The sequence below is a fragment of the Camelina sativa genome, chromosome 12 (genome assembly GCF_030686135.1).
Source record: "Camelina sativa cultivar CO46 ecotype springtype chromosome 12, ASM3068613v1".
In the NCBI taxonomy this organism is placed as follows: Eukaryota; Viridiplantae; Streptophyta; class Magnoliopsida; order Brassicales; family Brassicaceae; genus Camelina; species Camelina sativa.
This window is the reverse complement of record NC_141891.1, coordinates 32,047,030-32,070,061: the sequence shown is the minus strand read 5'-3', so window position 1 is coordinate 32,070,061 and position 23,032 is coordinate 32,047,030. Positions and strand designations below refer to the sequence as shown.

Genomic DNA, 23,032 nt, shown 5'->3' with positions numbered 1-23,032 from the left:
TTCCTGTAAGGCGCCTTGGATAACGGCATTGTCCCTGGTTCCAGTTCAATGGTAAAAGGATCCGACCGAGATGGTGGTAATCCCTGCAAAGACTGAAACACATCCTCAAACTCTTCCACTACCGGAATACCGCTAACCGTCGACTTCCCCACTGACTCTGGCATAGATATAGTAACCAGATAAGCCTCAGGGCCCTTCACGATCATCTTCCCAGCCTGAATGGCTGAGATCACGAGACTCCCCGAAGTTGGTCTAATACCCTGAAAAACCAACTTCCCTCCTGAACGCTCAAACTCCACTCTACCCCGATGGCAATCCAAGTGCACCCTATGCCGATGCAACAAATCCATCCCGAGAATACCATCATATAACTCCACTGGACTGATAAGCAAATCCGCTGGCCACGACTCTCCTGCGATCTGAATATCAATTCCTCTGGCCCGTCCAATCACTCTCAGGAACTCACCTCCCGCAACCCTGACAACTCCTGCACGCTCTCCAGGATCCCCGCACACTCTGCACACTCCAGGGTAATGAAGCTATGAGAAGCTCCAGAATCAAACATAACATGGGACTTAAACCTGCCCACCAACAAGGTCCCTACACAAACCTCATGTGTTGAGAACCTAACACTTTATCACAGGAAACATATACAATCTGAACCTACTTAAAATTCACAAAGTTTAAGTACCAGAGATTATACCTGTGATCGCCCCGGCACTAGTTCCACCAGTCTCTGCTGTCGTGTAAACCCGTGGCCCCTGCTCAATCTGTGCCACATGCTGACCTCCAGGCTGCACCTGCTGTAATGCTGCCACTGCTGCCGGCTGCAACTTGGGACACAAGGGCCTGATGTGCCCTGTCTCCCTGCAATGATAACATACTCGAGGCCCTGCCGTCGGAGCACTCCTCTTGGGACAGCTAGCAATCTTATGATCCTTGCTCCCACACTTGAAGCAACTCCCACCACCCTACATCTGCGTAGCCTCCCACTTCCTCTTGGTTCCCTGAGCATGCCTACCGCCCCTGCTAGAACCACCCTGCTGCTGAGCCTTACTAGGCTGAACTGCTAGAGCTACCGCCACTGACTGTGCCCGGATATCCTCCTCAATCTCTGCTGCAGTCTCGACCAGCTCTGCACGCGTAGCATAACTCCGCCCTCTACAGTGAACTCTCAAATCATCACGTAGAGCCCTCAAGAACCTCCTGATCTGAGCCTCCTCAGACTCTAAAGCCCGACCCCCATAACAAAAAAGTCAACTGAACTCCAAGTCCAGCTCCCGCACTGACCGTGTCCCCTGAGACAACTGAAGGAACTGCACCTCCAACCGATCCAATGCCTCTCTAGGAAAATACTTGCGGTTGAACTCCAAGACAAAGTCAGCCCAAGTCATCTCCCGCTGCACTCTCCTAGCAGCCACTGATCTCCACCACAACTCAGCATCACCACTCAAATAGTAGACCCCAAAACTCCTCAGGACATCTCAGAGCATGGAAGTTACGTTCCACACTCGTCCTCCACGCATCCGCAACAGTAGGATCTGTACCACCCGAAAACCTCTCAGTGAACAGACCATTCATCTCCTTGAGCATAGACAAATAACGTCCATGAGCTCCCACATCCGCAACCACTGTCTGCCGCTCCTCCGCCACCACTGGTGGCACTACCTGAGCCTGAGCCGGTACCATTGGTGGTAACCGTGCTAACACCTCTACTAGCATAGCCGCAACGTCAGTACCAGGGACTCCACCCGCTGGGACTCCCACATCTGGGACCCTAGCATCACCGGCCACTAGAGCATCAACACCGCCCCCTCCTGCCACACTCACGGAATCCCCCAGAACATCCTGCGACTCGCCAACACCCTCAGCTGTCACACTCTGGTCCTCGGTCTCACTAACAACTGGGACTCTGCCCCTACCACGACCACGTCCGCGTCCACGACCACGTCCGCATCCACGACCTCGACCAGCCACAGCATCCTCTCTAACCATCTGCACTACCATGAACATAAGGCTAAGCAAACAATTTCCAATACAACACAAAAACATAAACTCACCGTGGAATCACACAGTCGGCTCGAAGAGGATGTTCTAGGACTCCATGCCACACACAATTGACTAACTTACATAATCAATCAAGACATGCAATCCCAAACATCACAACAGAAACCTAGTGAACCCAAACCTAGAACCGTAAGGGCTCTGATACCAAAATGAAACAACCGACCTTTTTTTTTTTAATAAATAATAAATAATAATATATATAAATAAACTACAACTAGTGGTCCCATATCCACTAGCCACCTAACCACAATCACAATCAACAGCGGAAGAACAATAACAATAACAATATCCAATAATAATCCAATAATCATAGCATAAGCAATATCCCAATACCAAACAACAAGAAACATGAAACCGGCAACCTAGCAATGTTGATAACGACTCAATTCTAACAGCCTAGTAATGCCAGACAACATCCAATCGAGTCCCTAGAACATCCTCCTCTTCATTGCCTTGATTCCACGATCACACTTTGCCCTTACCTGCACCACAAACACAAATTGAGATGCATGAGTATTTGATAAACACTCAGTGAGGCAATCCTCCCATCTACTGGGCTATACACACAAGCAATAAGATCTCTACATGCCACAAACAACAATCAATAAAACAAACCAGGCATTATACAAAGCATACAGCAATCCGTCGTAGCTGAATGAAGGGTGTCGACCGACACCAGATGGTGTCGATCGACAATGACAATCTGGTGTCGACCGACACCCTGCCCGACACTCCCGAAAACCCTAGTTTGTGTCGACCGACACCTCCACATGGCATCGATCAACACTCGCCAAAGTCTTGAGCCGTCCTCGCGTTGGTATCGACCGACACCCCAACAGGTGTCGACCAACACTAATGCCGAGCAGCGATTTCCTTCGATCAAAAACTCCGAATCTCGCTTCCAATCTTCTCCAATCCGCTCCATGCATTCCTAGAAGCCAAACCCAGCCAAAACAGCGACGAAATACCATAGAGAACTCAAAGAAACAACCACATAAGCACCAAATCACATAAAATCTAGAGATCTTAGCTTAGATAAGCTATGGTCATGCACTCACCTCTTTGCAGGAAGATTCAGACCAAAAACAACGAATCCAAGCCTCCTAGCAAGCTTCTAACTCTTTCCTAGCTCCAAATCTCTCAAGAACAGCAAGGAATCTCTCAATCTCTTTCCAAAAGCTCAAGAACACTTTTTCTCTCTTTCTTTTCTCAAAAACGGCCAAAAGGGAAGAGAAAGGTCGAGTTCCCCTTTTAAAACCCGATTTTAGGGTTTCCTAAACCAACCACGCAAACCGGACGATTAAAAACGAACCGACTGAACCGGCCACAACCAGTGTCGATCGACACCTCCTGTGGTGTCGATCGACACCCTCACCAAAATTCCAAGAAAATGGTTTGCGGGTGTTACAAATACCAAACCAAAGACCACTGAAATTGTTGTGGAGAACCCCAAAACACAAGTAAAAAAAATATGTATAGACACAAAAAATTTAGTGGCTGAGGTAAAAAATTTGTGGCTATAAGATGAAATAGTCACGAGTAGTCACAAAAAAAAAATCGTGTCTATAGGGTCGTGACTTTTTTATTTCGTGGCTTTTCCGAAGCTGTCTAGCCACGGTTTAGTCACGCGTGTATCGTAGCTGGTTTGTCACGAAACAGCCACTTTAATATTTATGGCTTTTTTTTGCCACGAACTAATTCTGAGTAATTCGTGACTTTCTTATATAAATTTAATAAAAAAAAAAGATTTAAAATCTGAAAAATATTTATTTATAAAACAAAATAATTTTATTACAAAAGCATAATGATTTTAACGAAAATAAATAAAAAGAATGTTTCAATAGATATGCTTTTTCCGTCATCTCTCCGGTGGTCTTGGGGCGTCGGATCTGGTGGTAGATCGACTGTGAGGGTTTCGGTGGGCAAAGGATCTATGATCTGGATTTTTTGTTCTTCTTTTCTAAGGTGGTGGTGGCTGGAGGGTGAGGATTTCGTTTGACAACAGATCTAAAATCTGAAACCTTCTATGATGATGAAGATTTTTTGCTATAATACAAGGGGTTTCAACTCATCCTCAAGGCAGCATCAACTTAAGAGTTGGGTTTTGTCGCATAGGCCTCTTATAGGAGGTATTTTGGAAACTAGGGTCCAGGAACAGAATGCGGACCATATTTTGGCACACACTTTTCCAGGTTGGAGGTCAGTCAGCAACTACTCTTCTACTGCTCCTAATGGTAGGATTTGGCTCATTTGGCAACCCTCTTTGAATGTTATCATCTTCAAAAAGACGGATCAGGTCATTACTTGTGGGGTTTTTGATCCATCTACGAATCTTTCCTGTACTGTTTCTTTCGTTTATGCGAGAAACTGTATGGTGGCTAGGCGCGAGCTTTGGTCTGACTTGGAGGAGATTTATCAGTATGGTGCTCAGCGGAACCACCCTTGGTTGATTCTCGGCGACTTTAATCAGATTCTTAGAGCGCAGGATCATTATTCTCTACATCCTTATCCACTACCTTTGGCTGGAATGGCAGAATTCCAAGATTGCATAGACAGCTGCGATCTTCTGGAGTTGGCTGGTTCAGGTGCAAATCATACTTGGTACAACAATCAAGAGGAGAATCCCATAACTAGGAAGCTGGATCGGTGTCTTATAAATGAATCTTGGATAAATTCGTATCCCCACTCCAATGTGTTTTATGATGCCCCCTGTGGTTCTGATCATTCTCCTATGTTGGTTTCTCACTCGAATGATAGGCAGAGAAGGAAAGTACCTTTTAAGTTCTACAACTATTTCACAAGTCACCCTGATTATCCTTCTCTTATACAGAATGCGTGGAATGGGCAAGATCATATTGGCTCCGCAATGTCTAGGCTATGTCAGAAGCTTAAGGAGGTTAAGTTGAGTTGCAAGGCCCTCAACAGAACAGCTTTTAGTAACATCCAAGCCCGTACAGCAGAAGCTCAAGAAGCACTAATGAGAATCCAGTCTCAAATTCTTACCAACCCGACTCAGTCTCTATTTCAAGAGGAAAAGCTTATGAAGAAGAAGTGGTTATTCTTATCCTCAGCTGAGGAATCGTTTCTTAAGCAGAAGTCAAGGATAAGATGGTATACTGAAGGCGACTCTAATACCAAATTCTTCCACAACTCTGTCAAAGCTCATCAGATCAGGAACAAGATTACTGGTCTGCTCAATGACCAGGGGGATAGAATCACTCAGATAGATCACCTTAAGGATCTGATAACTGGATTTTACCAAAAGCTTCTTGGAACCAGGAACACCACAGTGCAACCATTGACAATTGCTGACATACAGAGTTTAACCCAGTTCAGGTGTAGTGCGGAGCTGGCAGCTTCTCTTCAGCTGATTCCTTCACCAGAGGAGATAACTTCAAGTCTCTTCTCTCTCCCGAGAAACAAGGCTCCCGGGCCTGATGGCTTTACTGCAGACTTCTTCATAAATGATTGGGGAACGGTTGGACCGATTGTTTTGGAAGCAGTCAAGGAGTTTTTTATCACTGGGAAGCTCTTAAAGCAAGTAAATGCAACGATAATTGCTCTCATACCAAAAATTACAGTGGCTGAAAAGCTAGGGGATTTCAGACCTGTCTCCTGTTGCAACACCATCTACAAGATTATTTCAAGGATTCTGGCAAGGAGATTAAAATTGTTCACGGACCAGGCGGTGCAAAGGAATCAGGTTGCGTTCATAAGAGGAAGATTGCTTTGTGAAAACGTCCTATTGGCTTCAGAGTTAGTCAATGACTTTCACAAACCAGGGCCAATAACTCGAGGTTGTCTACAAATTGACATATCTAAGGCTTTCGATAATGTGGATTGGGTTTTTCTCACCAACATACTAAAAGCATTTGAACTGCCCTCTACCTTCATCAATTGGTTGGTAACCTGCTACACTACTCCCTCCTTCTCTGTTGCACTCAATGGTGAACTAATAGGCTACTTCCCGGGCAAAAAAGGCCTGAGACAGGGGGACTCCATATCTGCGCCTCTGTTTACCTTGGTCATGGATATCTTATCGAAACAATTGGACATGGCTGTAGCTCAGGGAAGGATTAATCCTCATCCCCAGTGCACAGATCCTCTGATCACTCATTTGAGCTTTGCTGATGATCTCTTAGTCTTCTTTGATGGGTCTGAATCATCATTGGTTGGAATCTTGGGAATTTTGGAGCAGTTCAAGCTAGCATCGGGACTGGGTATCAATCTGGCTAAATCTTGTCTTTTTCTTGATGGTGATAACAGGAATGTCATCCGGTCTCTAGCCTCAAGACTAAACCTAACGCATGGCTCTCTGCCTGTTCGATATCTTGGGGTTCCTCTCATTACAAAAAAGCTCTCTGACTCGGATTATCAGCCTTTAATTGAAAGAGTAAAATTGAGAATATCTGGCTGGACTCATCGACATCTATCCTTTGCTGGTCGGCTTCAACTTCTGCAATCGGTGATCAATAGCACTATTAATTTTTGGTCTTCAGTGTTCTTACTTCCATCAAAGTGCCTGGAGCAGTTGGAGAGACTTTGCTCTGCCTTCTTATGGAAGGGTGTAGCGGACAGTGCTAGAGGAGCTAAGGTTTCCTGGGAGGTTGTCTGTTCCCCTAAATCGACGGGGGGTCTTGGTCTGAAGAGATTGGCAGGCTGGAATAAAGTCTTCGGGTTGAAGCTCATCTGGCTACTCTTTTCTCAAGCTGGTTCGCTGTGGGTTTCTTGGGTTAAGAAGCATCTTATAAGAGGTAGATGCTTCTGGACTGCTGACTTTAGAACAGTTGGAAGCTGGATATGGAGGAGATTGGTGAAGCTAAGGGCTCTTGCAAGACCCTTTATTCACTCGCACATTGAATCGGGTAACAATACTCTCTTCTGGCATGATAACTGGACAGGGTTAGGACCGTTGATCGAAATTATTGGAGAGAATGGTCCTCGCGTTTCTGGTATTGGAATTCTTTCAACAGTTGCTGGAGCTTCAAGGAATGGTGAATGGACCATTTCTCGTGGAAGGAATGCTCAACTACAATTGCTCAGATCCTGTTTACAGGACAAAACAACTCCTAACTCAACTCTTGGAGACGATGTTTTTGCTTGGAAACTAACATCGGATCAAACTCATGGTAATTTTTCATCAAGGAGAACATGGAATCATCTCCACCCTGTTGGTTCTCAAGTTCAGTGGCACACTCAGGTTTGGTTCAAGGAGCGCATACCAAAAATGGCTTTCATGGTCTGGTTAACAACTCTAAACAGACTTACAACAAGAGACAGAATGAGAAGCTGGAATCTGCAAGTTCCTGATTCTTGTCTCCTCTGTCTTGCTGGGACAGAGTCAAGGGATCACCTATACTTCCAATGCTCTTACTCCAAGGTCTTATGGTTTGATTTCTTTGCGCATCTTCTCCCTCAACTGCCAAGCTCTTACAATGGATTCCTCTCCTGGATAAAGAGACCTACAACAAATGGGAGACTCAATGTGATTTGCAAGCTTCTGTTCCATGCCCTAGTTTATTTCATCTGGTCAGAGAGGAACGCAAGAATTCATTCTACTGACTTTCGCTCCACGGATAGGATGAAAAAAGAAATCCAGCTACTTCTTAGGAGAAAATTGATTGCCCTCGACAAATCTGCAAGATCAAACACTCCCTCTGAAGAACACTTTCTCTACCTCTGGTTCGCAAATTTCCAGTCTTTTTAACCCTCCTTTGTTTCTGGTCAACTGTTTAGATCGTGCTTGAGCTGTCATTGAGCCTACTATTGTACTCTCTTACAATTTTCAATATACCGATATCCCCTTTAAAAAAAAAAAAAAAAAAAAAAAAAAAAAAAAAAAAAAAAAAAAAAAAAAATCTGAAACTTTCTTGCTCTTCCTTTTTAAAATGGTGGTGGCTGCAGGGTGATGGGCTCGTTGTTGTTGTCGTTTAAGAAATTGCAGAAAACGAAACTTGGATCGGATCGGACTCTATCACAACGCCGTTGAACTTCTCCAAGATTGTGCTTCTCACTCTGTGGTGGTGGTGAACGGTGGCTCAAAAGAGCGGTGGCAGAGGCTAGAACAGCGAGATATGGAAGAAAATGAATCAAAGAAAAGATTTAGACAAGTAGAGAAAAAGAAAGAGAAAGAAAAGAAGGCGTACCAGATGAATGGAGAAGAAGAGAATAAAAAAAAAAAAGAGAAGAGACAATTTGCTTTTACTCAGGAAACAAAGAAAAAAAAAGTTTGGTGTCCGTTAGATTTAGTCTCATCAACGGTGGATGATTAATTAGATAGTGATCCTCACCTTTGTGGAACAACCAATGAGAAGCTAGTAATTTTATATATATATATATATATATATAATGAAAATCTAGTATTTTTGTTGCATCTTTTATATGTTTTTATTATCTAATTTTTTTTCAATATGTTTACTAATGATTTATGGTTTACAGTTATAATTTAGAAAATGATGATTTAAATTAAAAAATTTAATTATTATATGATTTAATTTATTATAATGATTAAATTTTTGGTTTGGAGTTAAAAATTTGATAATCTTTAGCTTTTAGATAATGATTTTATGTAAATTATGTATGTAAGTGGTCTAAATATTAGTTTTAGGTGAATATAATGATCTGAATTTTGTTTTAAGGGTATAATTTAAAATTTGGATATAATTATAAAAATTAAATAGTTACTGAAATTTGGTGGCTTTTCGTAACTAATAAGCTATGATTTAGTTATGCAATAATTTTGTGACAATATATAGTCACGATTTAGTCACGAATTCAATTTGTGACTGTATTAGTCACCAAATTGTCACATATGAAATTCGTGACTCAAATTAGTCACGAAATTATCACATATAGAGTTCGTGACTAATATTAGAAATTAGCCACGAAATCGTTACTCTATCGTAGCTATACAAATTTTTTTTACTAGTGAAATCTCCCAATATCACAAAAGGTCCCCAAACAACTTAAAATAATACCATGACCTGAGACCATTTTTCCTACTCTTTCTATTTACACTAAGCTTTACGGTATGTATGTAAAGAACATTCCAATGTATTGAATACAGCATTGATTATCTTGGTTTAGCTTGCGATTCTCGAGTCAATTAGATAAATGAAGGAGAGAATTAGGGCGGGGCTTCAGCGACGTGATCTATCCATCGAAGTAAAGTCTTTGGAGAGTTCTATGTAACGTGGAATAGTGTTCAATGCCTCGTTCGAGAGATTAAGCTTCAGTCTAGTAGAAAAAAGGAAGTAAAGGGACATGTGAGCTACTTATCAGAACTTAACAATATGATGGGGTTAGAATGGTGGAGAAAACATCAGAAGCTACCTGATCCGGTCGTCGCAGTCCAAGTACTTTTAAAAGGCTCAGTTTGATGCTTCTGGAGATATGCTATTGATCTCATATCTGCCTGCATATAGTAGTCTGTATATTAATATTTAAAGACTTTTCCACTTCACAAAATAACTATCTGTTTGTTGGCATATCTAAAAGTATCACTTACCTGTCTAATAGGTTCGGGAACACGGTACTTGCAGGTCATTTTGACAATTTCAACAGCAGAGTCGAGTGATATGCGATGGCCAACCGAAATGTATATGGGCTTTAGAGAACTCAGAGTTGGACGGAATCCCTGTTGAAAGTAATTTTAAAAACTTGAACATTAAATTCACTTCCTTACAAAAGATATCAAAACCACAATGGAGAAGTTTCATTACTTAAAGTGATTTAATCACTACTAATAGAACATAGTATAAACAAAGAGACACGGCATATTATAGACAGAAAATGTCAAGGCAAAGTCACTTACTACTCCCCAAGTAAATCCAGAGTTCCCTACCAAAGTGATAACTTGCTCATGCTTGTTTTCTTTGAGCTGAAGTTTCACCTCAAATTGATTCAGACCATCCACATGATGCAGCTGAAATGTTACAAAATATATGTTCAATAGTAATGACCGATGGCACAATATGATGTACACAAGCAAAAACGGTTCCAAAGAGAGATTCTGAGAAGTTCGTACGTTCTTTCCGACCCCAATGGTAGGGAGGTGAGAAGAACACCTAAATGACATGCCAAACCAAATCCTATGACACAAAAACATCCAACACCGTAAATTACAGATCTTGAGATGCAACTTACAAACTAAGGTAAACAGAGAAAGTTCGTATTTATTTCTCATGGATGAAGTATTCCATTTCCATCCACCATTAGTACCTTTGTAACAACGAAGTAAGAAACTTATAGAAGATAAAAAAGCAAAAAACTCAAAAGAAATGGTTTAAGAGTAGCAAATTGCAAAGAGATTGGTTTATATAACTCAATGAAGACAAAGAAAGAACAAGTTGAATAGAAGTACCATGGATGCTATGCTATGAATTTGGTAAGTCCAAAAGTAAGAGTTTACACTAAGGCTTTGTAAAAGTTTGGTAACTGCTTTACATTCTATTTCCTGCTCTCTATCTGAAAAAGTGGAATTGTTGCTACATCAAAAGATATTTAATCTGTCCATTTTAGTCAAAAGCAAAGAGTTCTTCAAGTTGTTCGTCCGTCCACTGTGGCACCGAGCTTGTTGATGCCATCGGTTGAGATTTGTGGACCATAGTTTGAGTTGTAACTTCATCAGAATTTCCCATTACACTCTCTTGCTCATCAGGACTTCTTCTGATCTGTTTTGCGGGTCTGATGCCATCACCTGTATCCGTCTCAGTAGCTACATCTTCATACAGTTGCCTCTGTTTGGCTGATTGAATTATGTTTTCCCAAATGGGTCTGCTCCATTCTAACTTCACAATGATTCTTGGTCACACTCTTTTCTGGACATAAGTTGCTTCCCTCTGCTGGATTAATTTCTACCATTTCTACATCATTGAGTGCTTCACTGCTTTTTTTAGCATTTTTTCTAAGATTGTTCATGATCCATTGGGTAGTTCCTTGCTCCACGCTAAACACTTTGGGTTTAGGCCATCGCAAATCTTCCTCGTTTTCTGTTAGACCAAATTAGAGGTATGAGTTTCTTGATAAAAAAACTGTGGAAGAAGCTCAAAAGAAATTTATTCACTTACCATTCACAGGAACATGATTTTTGGCACCCATTTCAGAATCGTTCTGCTTTTGTAAAACAGGAGTGTCCTTTGTGATAACCTGTGAATGAAAACTCTCTAGCGTTCAGAAATGTTCATATAGTCTAATGAAGATGTAAATATATTCCAATGAAGAAACCAGAGAAATACCTTGGAGATGTTCTTCAGTGTTATGTTAAGATAGGTTGATGACCGTGAAGGTGCGCAGACTGCAACCTGAAAAACAGTATATCTTCTTCCCTCTCCATTGAATTACCAAAAGTGAATGAGAACACAGTAGCAACATCAAAACCATGAGATTTGTTTTATCTCCTTAATAAAAACAACAAACCTGCTTAAGTATAACCACTGCACCAACTCGTATATCTCTTCCAAACTCACTCTCGGAGATAACTTTTCTGTGCACACTGGCATCAACTGTTCCTTTGGGATCCTACCAGAGAAACACATTGATTTGAGACACATGTTAAATGGTGCTTGAAAGAAACCAAACCATTCACACTGGTATGTTTTTTCTACCTTAAGAGTCACCATGACATCACCTAGACCATTTGGAGTGCACGTTTTGACAATCGCCACAACCTACAAATAACCAACCACAATTCAAATACATCACTACACTTTCACTTTAGTAGTTGCAAAGAAAATATGTTGAGCATCATGAAGATAGCATCAGCACGTAGCTTAACTAAAATAAACAACATTTGGCCTTCTATTACCTCAATTATTCTACAAGCTCTGCAAATAACATGTGGCCAAATAGTAAAAAATTGGGTGAAGACATATTTTTCAAAATCACTCCACAACAGAGCAAAAGCCAACACATACCAGCAGACCTTAGCCAATTGGTTTATATAAAGTCGACCTTAAATCACAATAGCAAGAGATTGGTTTATATAACAGAAGGACTTACGACAATTGAAGGAAGAAGTAGTGGACTGTCCATTAAATTAGAGAAGATGGAAGAACATAATTAACAGTTACGAACGAAACAGCAGCAATTGTGATGGAAGACATGGAAGGATAAGTAGAGGACTGGAAGACTTGAAACGGCATCAAATGTTGAAACGGCATGGATCGTGTGATAGGATCTCCCTAGGATAGAACTCTGATGAAGGCTGATGACTGGTGAATGGTAACGAGAATCGACGATGATGATGGCCGAATGACTTTGAGTGATGATAAGTGTGAGATCGAATGATGAAAACAATGGTGAGATGGTGAGGATTGTTTGATGATTATATGGATAGTAACAAATGAAGAGTTTCTGAATCACAAAGTGTATAGAAACCCAAAATTCAAGAACGTATTCAAGAAATCAAATTGAGGAAAAAGTTTGACAATACTTGTTCACACAACTTCTTCGCTAAAAAAACAAAAGAGGCGTAGCTTTGGGTTTTAAACACCCTAGGGCTCGACACTCCAAACAACAAGAAGTGCAAAACCAAAACAACAAGACGTTTTAAGGAAATAAGAAAAACAGCAAAACGTCTAGACGACCTATAGTAGTTACAGAAGTCGCCTGAACTAGTACAGAAGTACATTATTCCCCTTTTGGTAATGACTTCTAGATAACTCGACGTAGTGATCCATTTGCCTCATTAAAAACCATGCTGAGAAAACCCATTGGGACAAAACTCAGCTATGGGAAAAAGAGTACAAACTTCTCACCTAAGTTACCTAGTCATCATTACCGGGTGAAGTCTTCAGGTTGGATATGTTGAAGACTTGGATCCTTGGTAGGTTGAATGACCCGTCAACTATGAGTGCATGAGCTTCCTTGGCCATCTCCTTAGCTCTTGAACGAGTGATCCTTCCCACCACCTCTGGTTGCTCTGCAGCCTCTGGCTCCTTGCTTGCCACGATCATATCATCCTCCCCCTCTTCAAAAGGATTTGTCCTCAAATCGGAATCTGCATAATAAGGGAGCAAGTCAGAAACATTGAATGTTGATGATATAGTGTACTTACCCTGAAGATCAATCTGATATGCGTTGTCATTGATCCTCCTGATGACTTCAAATGGACCGTCAGCTTGTGGTAGAAGCTTGCTCTTCCTCTCTTCTGGGAACCTTTCCTTGCGTAAATGAATCCACACTAAGTCTCCTTCTTCGAAAATGAGCTCCTTTCTCCCCTTGTTCGCATGCTTCTCATGTTGCTTGGTCCTTTTCTCTATGTTCTCCTTAGCTTTAGCATGTATCCTCCTCACCTGTTCAGCCTTTTCTTTGCCATCAAAGCTACACTTCACACTTAAAGGTAAAGGGATCAAGTCTAGAGGTGATTGTGGATTAAAACCATAAACAATTTCAAAAGGAGAAAATAAGGTAGCAGAATGCTTAGCATGATTGTATGCGAACTCCACATGTGGTAGACATTCCTCCCATGATTTGAGATTGCTTCTCACTAAGGTTCTGAGGAGTGTAGATAGTGTCCTGTTCACCACTTCGGTTTGTCCATCTGTTTGCGGGTGACATGTGGTTGAGAATGAAAGCTTGGTGCCTAGTTTAGCCCATAACGTCCTCCAGAAGTGTCCTAGAAACTTGGTATCTCGGTCTGAAAAAATTACTTGAGGCATTCCATGTAGGCGTACTACTTCCCTGAAAAACAAGTTAGCTACAATAACAGCATCGTCCGCCTTGTGACTTGCAATGAAGTGAGCCATCTTGCTAAACCTGTCAACCACAACAAAAATATAATCTCTACCATTTCTGGTTCAAGGTAAGCCAAGAACAAAGTCCATAGAAATATGAGTCCAAGGTTGAGAAGGAATCGGTAGGGGAGTGTACAAGCCGTGAGGCTGTACCTTACCCTTCGCCATTTTGCAGATATGGCACCTAGAACAAACCTTCTCAACGTCTTTCTTCATTTGAGGCCAATAGAAGTGTTCTTGCAGTCCAAGTAGAGTCTTTGATACTCCAAAATGTCCAGCTAGTCCACCTCCGTGAGCTTCTCTGATCAGCAGCTCTCTCATGGATCCTCTTGGTATGCACAATCTATCCTTAAAGAACAGATATCCATCCTGCCTATAATAGTTCTCAAAAGCAAACTTATGGCATTTGCCATAGCTCTCAGCAAAATCGATGTCAGTGTCATACAGTTCTACTATTTCATCAAAACCTTCAAGCTTAGAAGACAAAGTAGAAATGAGAGTGTACCTCCTGGATAATGCATCTGCAACTACATTATCTTTACCTTTCTTGTACTTAACCGTGTAGGGAAAAGTCTCTATGAACTCCATTCATCTGGCATGTCTCTTGTTGAGCTTCTGTTGTCCTTTGAGATGCTTCAGGGACTCATGATCTGTGTGAATAACGAACTCCTTGGGCCACAAGTAATGCTGCCATGTTTGAAGAGCTCTAACCAAAGCATACAGCTCCTTGTCATATGTAGGATAGTTCAACGTTGATCCTCCTAGCTTTTCACTGAAGTAAGCTACTGGCTTCCTATCCTGCATCAAAACAGCACCTATACCCACTCCGGAAGCATCACATTCAATCTCAAAAGATTTCATAAAATCAGGAAGCAAAAGAATAGGGGCAGAGATAAGCTTCTCTTTTAAGGTTGAAAACGCCTGCTCCTGTGCTTCCTCCCATCTGAATCCTACATCCTTCTTGACAACTTCTGTAAGTGGCGCTGCAATAGTACTGAAGTCTTGCACAAATCATCTGTAGAACCCTGCTAGTCCATGAAAGCTCCTGACTTCTGCCACGTTTTTGGGTGTTGGCCACTCCTTGATAGCCTTGACCTTCTCATCGTCCACTCTAACTCCTTCTGCACTGACAACAAAGCCTAGAAAAACAACCTCAGTAGTACAGAATGAACATTTAGAGAAATTAGCAAAGAGGGATTGAGAACGAAGAACATTTAGAACTTGGCGGATGTGTTCTAAGTGTTCTTCTAGACCTTTACTGTAGATGAGTATGTCGTCGAAATACACAACCACAAAGATGCCTATGAACGGTCTGAGAGCATGATTCATTAATCGCATGAAGGTGCTAGGAGCATTGGTGAGACCAAACGGCATGACTAGCCATTCGTAGAGCCCTTGCTTGGTCTTGAAAGCTGTTTTCCATTCATCTCCTTCCTTCATTCTGATCTGATGATACCCACTCTTCAAATCTATCTTTGAGAAGACTATTGATCCACATAACTCATCCAACATGTCATCTAATCTCGGAATTGGGTGTCTGTACTTCACTGTGATATTGTTAATAGCTCTGCAGTCAACACACATCCTCCATGAACCATCTTTCTTTGGTACAAGCAATACTGGTACTGCACATGGACTGAGACTCTCTTGGATATGTCCCTTACTCATCAGCTCTTCTACTTGCTTCTGAAGCTCTTTAGTTTCTACTGGATTAGTTCTGTAAGCTGGTCTGTTCGGTAAAGCTGAACCTGGTACCAAATCAATCTGATGCTCTATCCCACGTATTGGAGGCAAGCCTGGAGGTATCTCTTCTGGAAACACATCTTTGTACTCCTCTATAATCTCTATCATCTCGCGTGGAAGCTCTCCTGCTGACTTAGTACTGGTGAGTGTTTCCTTGTACACAAACATGAATGTGGTCATATCTGGATCAAATAGCTTGTTGAACTTGCTGTGATTGATGTACAGGCTGTGAGACACTTTCTATGTATCCTTGCGGTTCATGTGAAGCTGGTCCTTGTAGATTTCACTGGGTGTAAGCGGTAGAAGAGTGACCTTGCGTCCTTTGAACTCAAACGTTTGCTTGTTGGTGTAACCATCATGGAACACTCTTCTGTCGAACTGCCATGGTCTTCCCAAAAGGATATGACTTGACTTCATTGGAATAACATCACAAAGCAGCTCATCCTCATACTTCTCAATCGCTAGTTTCACCATCACTTGCTGCGAAACTGTCAAAGCACCCTTGTTGTTCAACCACTGTAGCGGATAAGGTCTTGGATGTGAAGTAGTCTTAAGATTAAGCTTTTGTACCATCTCTTCACTAGCTGCATTAGTACAGCTTCCACCATCAACGATCAAGGTGCAGGCCTTGTCTTGAACCATACACCGTGTGTGAAATAGGTTCTCACGCTGTCCTCTATCATCTGGGTGGACCTGAACACTTAAAGCCCTACGTGCTACCAACATCTCTCCCATGACTGCTGGTTCACCTTCTTCACCGAGTTCAGACTCTGATTCACTCTCTGAACTGTCTACTGGCACAATCTCTCCTCCTTCTTGAAGAAGAAACATCTTCTTGTTTGGACAGTCTCTGGAATAATGCCCCATTCCTTGGCATTTGAAACACCTAATATGACTTGTAGAGGTACTACTCTTGGGCTTGAAGTCGATTTTAACCTCATCTTTGACTGTGGCTGTCACGGGTTTGCTGTCCTTGGTGAAGGCGGGTTTGCTGAACTCCCTCGGCTTGGACATGTTAGGCGTGAATGTAGACCTTACTCCCTTTCTCTTGATCTGCGATTCAATCAGCTCTGCCTTATGTACCATTTCTTGCACATCCTCATAGTCCTGCAACTCTACCTTGTCTTGAATCTCTCTGTTTAAACCCCCAAGAAACCTCGACATAACCATGTCTTCACTTTCCCTTAGATCAGCCCTGATCATAAGTGTTTCCAGCTCCTGATAGTAGTCTCTAACAGACTTAGTGCCTTAAATGAGACGCCTAAGCTTGTTAAGAATCTCCCTCTGATATTGTGTAGGCACAAACTTCTTTCTCATCTGCGTGACTAACTGTTCCCATGTAGTGATAGCAGGCTCTCTCTGTCGATGTCTAGTAAGCCCCAACTGCTCCCACCACAACAAAGCATAGCCATTGAATTCGGATATGGCTATCTTCACCTTGTTCAACTCAAAAGTACCTTGAACCTGAAAATTGGACTCCATCTTCCTTTCCCAGTCTAGATAAGTTTCTGGATCATTGGTTCCATGGAAAGAAGGATACTGAATTTTAAGGTGCTTCAGCTGCTGCCTCAAAGGATCATAATCCCTGCCATGATCTCTGTTTCGGTTTCTTTTCATTATCTCTTGACTATGATCTGAAACTTCTTCTTCTTCAGAATACTCTCTATCTGACTCAATGTAGATTCGATGCCCAGCTACTTGTTCAGCTCGTCGTGGGTGTATATGTTCCCTGCCGGTTCTGCGTTGCTCTCTTTCTGTACCCTGAGTGCTTCTCCTCTGATTGAAACAAGTCTCTCTTCCCCCAGTAGGTGACTTAGCTGTTCTAATCCGTGTATGCTTGGAAGAGGTTCCTACGTGAGCCTTTCCTTTAGCTAAACGAAGGGCCTCATTAGGACTAGGCGGTTCTGTAGAACTCTGTTCTGAAGCACTAGATGCTTGAGCTATGTCTTTGAACTGTTTCTCAAACTTGTTACTGAGCTGCTCCATCTGTTGCTGAAACTGAATAGACATTAACTTGTTTGCTTCTGCTATTTGCTTAGACATGGCTTGATTCAAAGCTTCCATAGCTTCTGGAGATAGCTCCATTGTACCTGCAAATCAAAGAAGAAACTCGCAGTAACTTGTTCTTTGAATGAGAAAAACGAAAATAAACTCTAAGACTCTGAATTCTAAACAAGAAAAACACACGACTGCAGACCTAGTATCGAGCGACACCACAAGAGAATCGATCGACACCCAACCCTATAACGAACAAACTCGAAATAATTAAACCCTAATTGCAGTCTAATTTCGAAACAACACAAAACTAACTCCTAAACTCAAACGAATCAACAAAAACTAAACCCTACTCGATCTAGACACAGACGAATCTCAAAATTTCAAACCCTAAAACTAAACAAACGAAATTAAGCAAAAACTCTAGAGATTAGGGTTCTTAGAATCGCTTAGCCTTGGCACAGAGTTGGCTCTGATACCACATGATAGGATCTCCCTAGGATAGAACTCTGATGAAGGCTGATGACTGGTAAATGGTAACGAGAATCGACGATGATGATGGCCGAATGACTTTGAGTGATGATAAGTGTGAAGATCGAATGATGAAAACAATGGTGAGATGGTGAGGATTGTTTGATGATTATATGGATAGTAACAAATGAAGAGTTTCTGAATCACAAAGTGTATAGAAACCCAGAATTCAAGAACGTATTCAAGAAATCAAATTGAGGAAAAAGTTTGACAATACTTGTTCATACAACTTCTTCGCTAAAAAACAAAAGAGGCGTAGCTTTGGGTTTTAAACACCCTAGGGCTCGACACTCCAAACAACAAGAAGTGCAAAACCAAAACAACAAGACGTTTTAAGGAAATAAGAAAAACAGCAAAACGTCTAGACGACCTGTAGTAGTTACAGAAGTCGCCTGAACTAGTACAGAAGTACATTATTCCCCTTTTGGTAATGACTTCTAGATAACTCGACGTAGTGATCTATTTGCCTCATTAAAAACCATGCTGAGAAAACCCATTGGGACAAAACTCAGCTATGGGAAAAAGAGTACAAACTTCTCACCTAAGTTACCTAGTCATCATTACCGGGTGAAGTCTTCAGGTTGGATATGTTGAAGACTTGGATCCTTGGTAGGTTGAATGACCCGTCAACTATGAGTGCATGAGCTTCCTTGGCCATCTGCTTAGCTCTTGAACGAGTGATCCTTCCCACCACCTCCGGTTGCTCTGCAGCCTCTGGCTCTTTGCTTGCCACGATCATATCATCGTGAGTTAAGGAGAAGAGCAACCGGTGGAGATGGAGGACGGTGGAGATGGAGCATCCTCGACACAGCGCGGAGGAAAGGCCAAAATAGGTTAAATCCATAGTGCTGGGCCTAGAGAAGACAGCCCCAACGGGTTAATAAAAAATCGTGCTGGGCCTGAATTAACTCTACAAAATATTGGGCTAAGTACAATCCGAAAAACCCAAAATTATACTAAATAAAAGTATGAGCTATAAGCTTCTAAGCTGTCCACCTAAGCTTTAAAACAACCAATCGAGATTCAACATGTCACAGATTAACATTTTTAGAAATTTGCAAAATTTTGTATATTAAGAATTATTTTAAACAACCTATCAGGATTTGACATGTTATTCATTAACATTTTTTAAATTTCTATAATTTTTTAGAAAAAGGAAAATTTTTAATTTATGGAAATAAAAAAAACTATGTACAATATCCCACATTGGCTAGAAAATTTTTAGACGATGGTTCAAACCAGTATAAATAAGATTTCTATGCTTCCAACAACTAATGAGCAGGAAAGTTTGATTTATTAGGCGTCCAAGTTTAAAAGTTTTATTCGGTTTGATCCGGCTTTTTATTTGATCAAACTAAAACTTTAAAAAGTTTCAAAAAATATTATAATATTAAATTTTTTTTAAATTTTAAATATTATAAATATTGAAAATTTTAAAAGCTCTTAGCTTTTAAAAAGTTTTTAAATATTTATAATATTTTAAACTATTAAAATTTTGAAATTATAATATTTAAAAACTTTTTAAAAGGTTCAAATATTATATTCGAACCTTTTAAAAGTTTAAAATATTATAAATATTGAAACTTCTAAAAGTTTTAGCTTTAAAAATGTTTCAAAATATTATAATTTTCAAATTTTAAAAATTTCTTAACATTTAAAAGGTTTTTTAAAAAATTAAAATTTCTAAATTTTAAAAATCTATACTAATAAAAAGTAGAATCTATAAGCTCCTAAAACTGTCCACCTAGGATTTAAAACATCAAATAGGGATTTGACATATCACTTATTAACATTTTGTACAATTTCCAGAATTTTCTATATTAAGAATTATTTTAAACAACTATCATGATTTGACATGTCATTCATTAACATTTTTTAAATTTACAGAATTTTTTAGAAAAAGGAAAATTTTAAATTTATGGAAATCAAAGAACTATGCACAATATTCCACATCGGCTAGAAATTTTTTTAGACAATGGTTCAAAACCAGTATAAATAAGATTAATATGCTTCCAACAATGAATGAGCAGGAAAGCTTGATTTATCAGGCGTCCAAGTTTAAAGTTTTATTTTGTTTAATCTGGTGTTTTATTTGATCAAATTAAAACTTTAAAAAGTTTCAAAAAAATATTATAATATTTAAAAATTTATAAGTTTAAATATTATAAATATTGAAACTTTTAAAAGTTCTTAGTTTTTAAAAGTTTTAAATATTATAAGTTTTAAATTTTAAAGGTTTAAAATATTATAAATATTGAAATTTTTTAGAAGGTTCAAATTTTATATTTCGAAACCTTTTAAAAGTTTAAAATATTATAAATATTGATGTAAAACATAAATTATCTTATTTATCTACATTTGTGTTTTTTATTTCTTATGAGCTGTAAAACATATTTTTGTGTATGATTCTATAGATGAGTTGATATACTTTCATTAATTTTTTATTTTTGGGTCTAAGGAAGAAGGATTGACATCGCAAGACCTTTATTTGATGTTTGAGTCAAATTTTGAGGTTTAAAGAAGAAAGATGGACGACAAACACACATGTTTTATTAGCTATACATAGGCATGACCAGGGTTATGGTTGTCACGGTTAAGGTTTATTAACCATCGGTTATGGTTAGAGATTTTTGTAACCTTAACTAGAACCGTTTAAATACAGTTACGGTTCAAGCGGTTACTGTTATATATGGTTACGGTTATTTGATAATATGATAAGGTTGATATTATTTGATGATATAATATAATTGATATTATATATTTATAATTAATATGTTCTTATAGTTTACTCATATTTCTATATATCATATGATTCATATTAAATAAATATTTATTAGTATATTTTATTATGTTTTTAAAATATTACAAACCAAGTAAGGATTTTGGTTTGAGAAGTTTCTAAACGCGTGGATCTAAAACCAAATAAGTATATGGATAAAATTGTCAATAATTGGGTGCATGTGTTGACTATGCTGGTGTTCATGAATTTCACAAATTTTATGAGAAAAGAAATGATTTTGTTCTTGGAGTTTGATGGGTTAACAAGTTGTGTGGTAGTCTAAAAAAATATTTTTCAGTAGAAGAATGTGAAGAAGTTGACGAGGAAGAAGAAGAAAAAGAGTATAACGAATAACCAAACGGTAAAAGTTACGATGACAATTAACACAAAATTTGACAATGAAAATGACAAGAAAAAATATGAAGAATAAGAAAACATTGAATAATTAAATATGAAAACGAGTTAAATTCATGATTATAAAATTGTTTCGTTTTTCTGGTGGTCAAATAAATGATTTAGGATATGTGAGGTCATCAGTTTGATTTGTCTCGTCTGGACGTCGAGTTATATTCATGACTTTTATCATATTTGATTTTATAACCCAACTGATTTTTATATTTTAAGAATTTGTGTACCTGAAATTTATTTTTTCTTTAGTACTAATTTTAATTTTTTCATGAGATAATATTTTATTATTGTAATCAATCATATATAATTTTTATCAAAATATATCAAATAAACTCACGCGTAGCGTGGGTTCAAAACCTAGTATTAAAGAAAGAATGCTAACGTGGATGCACCAGAAGAAAGGAAAAGATATAGATAAATACATTAAAACCTACAAATTTATAGATCTTGTTAGTTTACATTGTTCGCTGACGGGGATGCCACATGGATAGATAAAACGACTAATTTTTACACAAATGAGTTTTAACTGTCTAACCAACTAAAACAACGTCGTTTTATTAACGGTATTTGAATTGCACTACCATTCAGTAAGCTTTGAGTTCAAACCAAAGTCTACAGACTTTTAAGTATGACTCACCAACAAAAACTAATGTTAGAGTTTGGATGCATCTTAATAGAATTAGGTTTTGATTTGTTCTCCTCCTCTTGGATGCTCTTACGTTGTTTTCATTACCGCTTCATCTAGACGGGGATGCCACATGGATAGATAAATACATTATTTATTTTATTATATAAGCATAGTTTGTACTTTCTATAACCTTTTCACATTGGGTGTTATCCTAACTGAATCTTCCATCTCTCAATTTGTCCCAGTGCATCATTTAGTGTTATAGGTATCGATAGATATTATTTCGATAGGTTAGACCCATGCATCGTTAAAAATTAGATTTAAACTAAGCATGTAAAAACTTTGGAATAAAATTCAGCACAAAATCTATAAACATTTGTAGGTTTAGTTAGGCCCAACTCTTACCATCATACAATGTTGTATTGATATTCAGAACCACATAATCACACAACTAGGCCGACACACAACAGTTTATAATTTTTGCTCAAATTATAGAGCCAAAAATATTTCCTTTGACCACATTACGTACTTGACACTTCGACAGAGTTTGTTCTTGTGTTGCAGCTTCTGGGATTTAATAAATCCCTGCCTTAATCACAGGAATATTGTGTTAATTATATTATATATGTTTGATATAACACCAAGAAGCTGGAATAGCTCAGTTGGTTAGAGCGTGTGGCTGTTAACCACAAGGTCGGAGGTTCGACCCCTCCTTCTAGCGTTTTATTTTCGCTCTTCCAATGATATTGGGCCTTAGGAAGCCCATACTCTGATTCATGTTATATATACAGCATATTATAGGCCCGCAAGGTGTACCCAAAATGTGTATCAGTTTTGCATTTGTTCCTTTTTTTATTTTTTTTTTGTAAAATGTGACACCATTTTACTAGTCAAATGAATATTAGATAATTCCGCATTATTTTAAATTAATTGATGTATATTGCTCGAATGACATCGTTTGGTCCATTCTGTAACGGAACAATGGATTTAGAAAAGAAAAAAAAATCTTTGGGCACAGAAACATAATATTTAAGTGATAAAGTTTTCTATTTAAAACCAAAATATGATTCAATGCCAGTATTAAAACAACAATGCTACGTCTAATCATCGTTAGAAATAATTAAAATGTGGGGAAATTATGTTTAG

The 23,032-nt window shown here is 39.2% G+C and overlaps 1 long non-coding RNA gene, 1 other non-coding gene and 2 pseudogenes across 2 annotated transcripts; 1 reads left to right on the top strand and 3 right to left on the bottom strand.

Annotated features, from left to right (window-relative positions):
• Positions 1–3,814: 3,814 nt before the first annotated feature.
• On the bottom strand, positions 3,815–8,209 carry LOC147932880 (uncharacterized). The gene is made up of 2 exons (XR_015574020.1): positions 7,934–8,209; positions 3,815–4,088 (listed from the first exon to the last, which is right to left on the bottom strand). It is a non-coding gene; the product is annotated as an uncharacterized LOC147932880 (long non-coding RNA).
• Positions 8,210–9,388: 1,179 nt separating this feature from the next.
• Positions 9,389–10,432, bottom strand: LOC104733891 (uncharacterized; annotated as a pseudogene).
• A 67-nt stretch (positions 10,433–10,499) lies between these two features.
• Positions 10,500–16,280, bottom strand: LOC104733889 (uncharacterized; annotated as a pseudogene).
• Positions 16,281–22,533: 6,253 nt separating this feature from the next.
• On the top strand, positions 22,534–22,607 carry TRNAN-GUU (transfer RNA asparagine (anticodon GUU)). Its single transcript has one exon. It is a non-coding gene; the product is annotated as a tRNA-Asn (tRNA).
• The last annotated feature ends 425 nt before the right edge of the window (positions 22,608–23,032 follow it).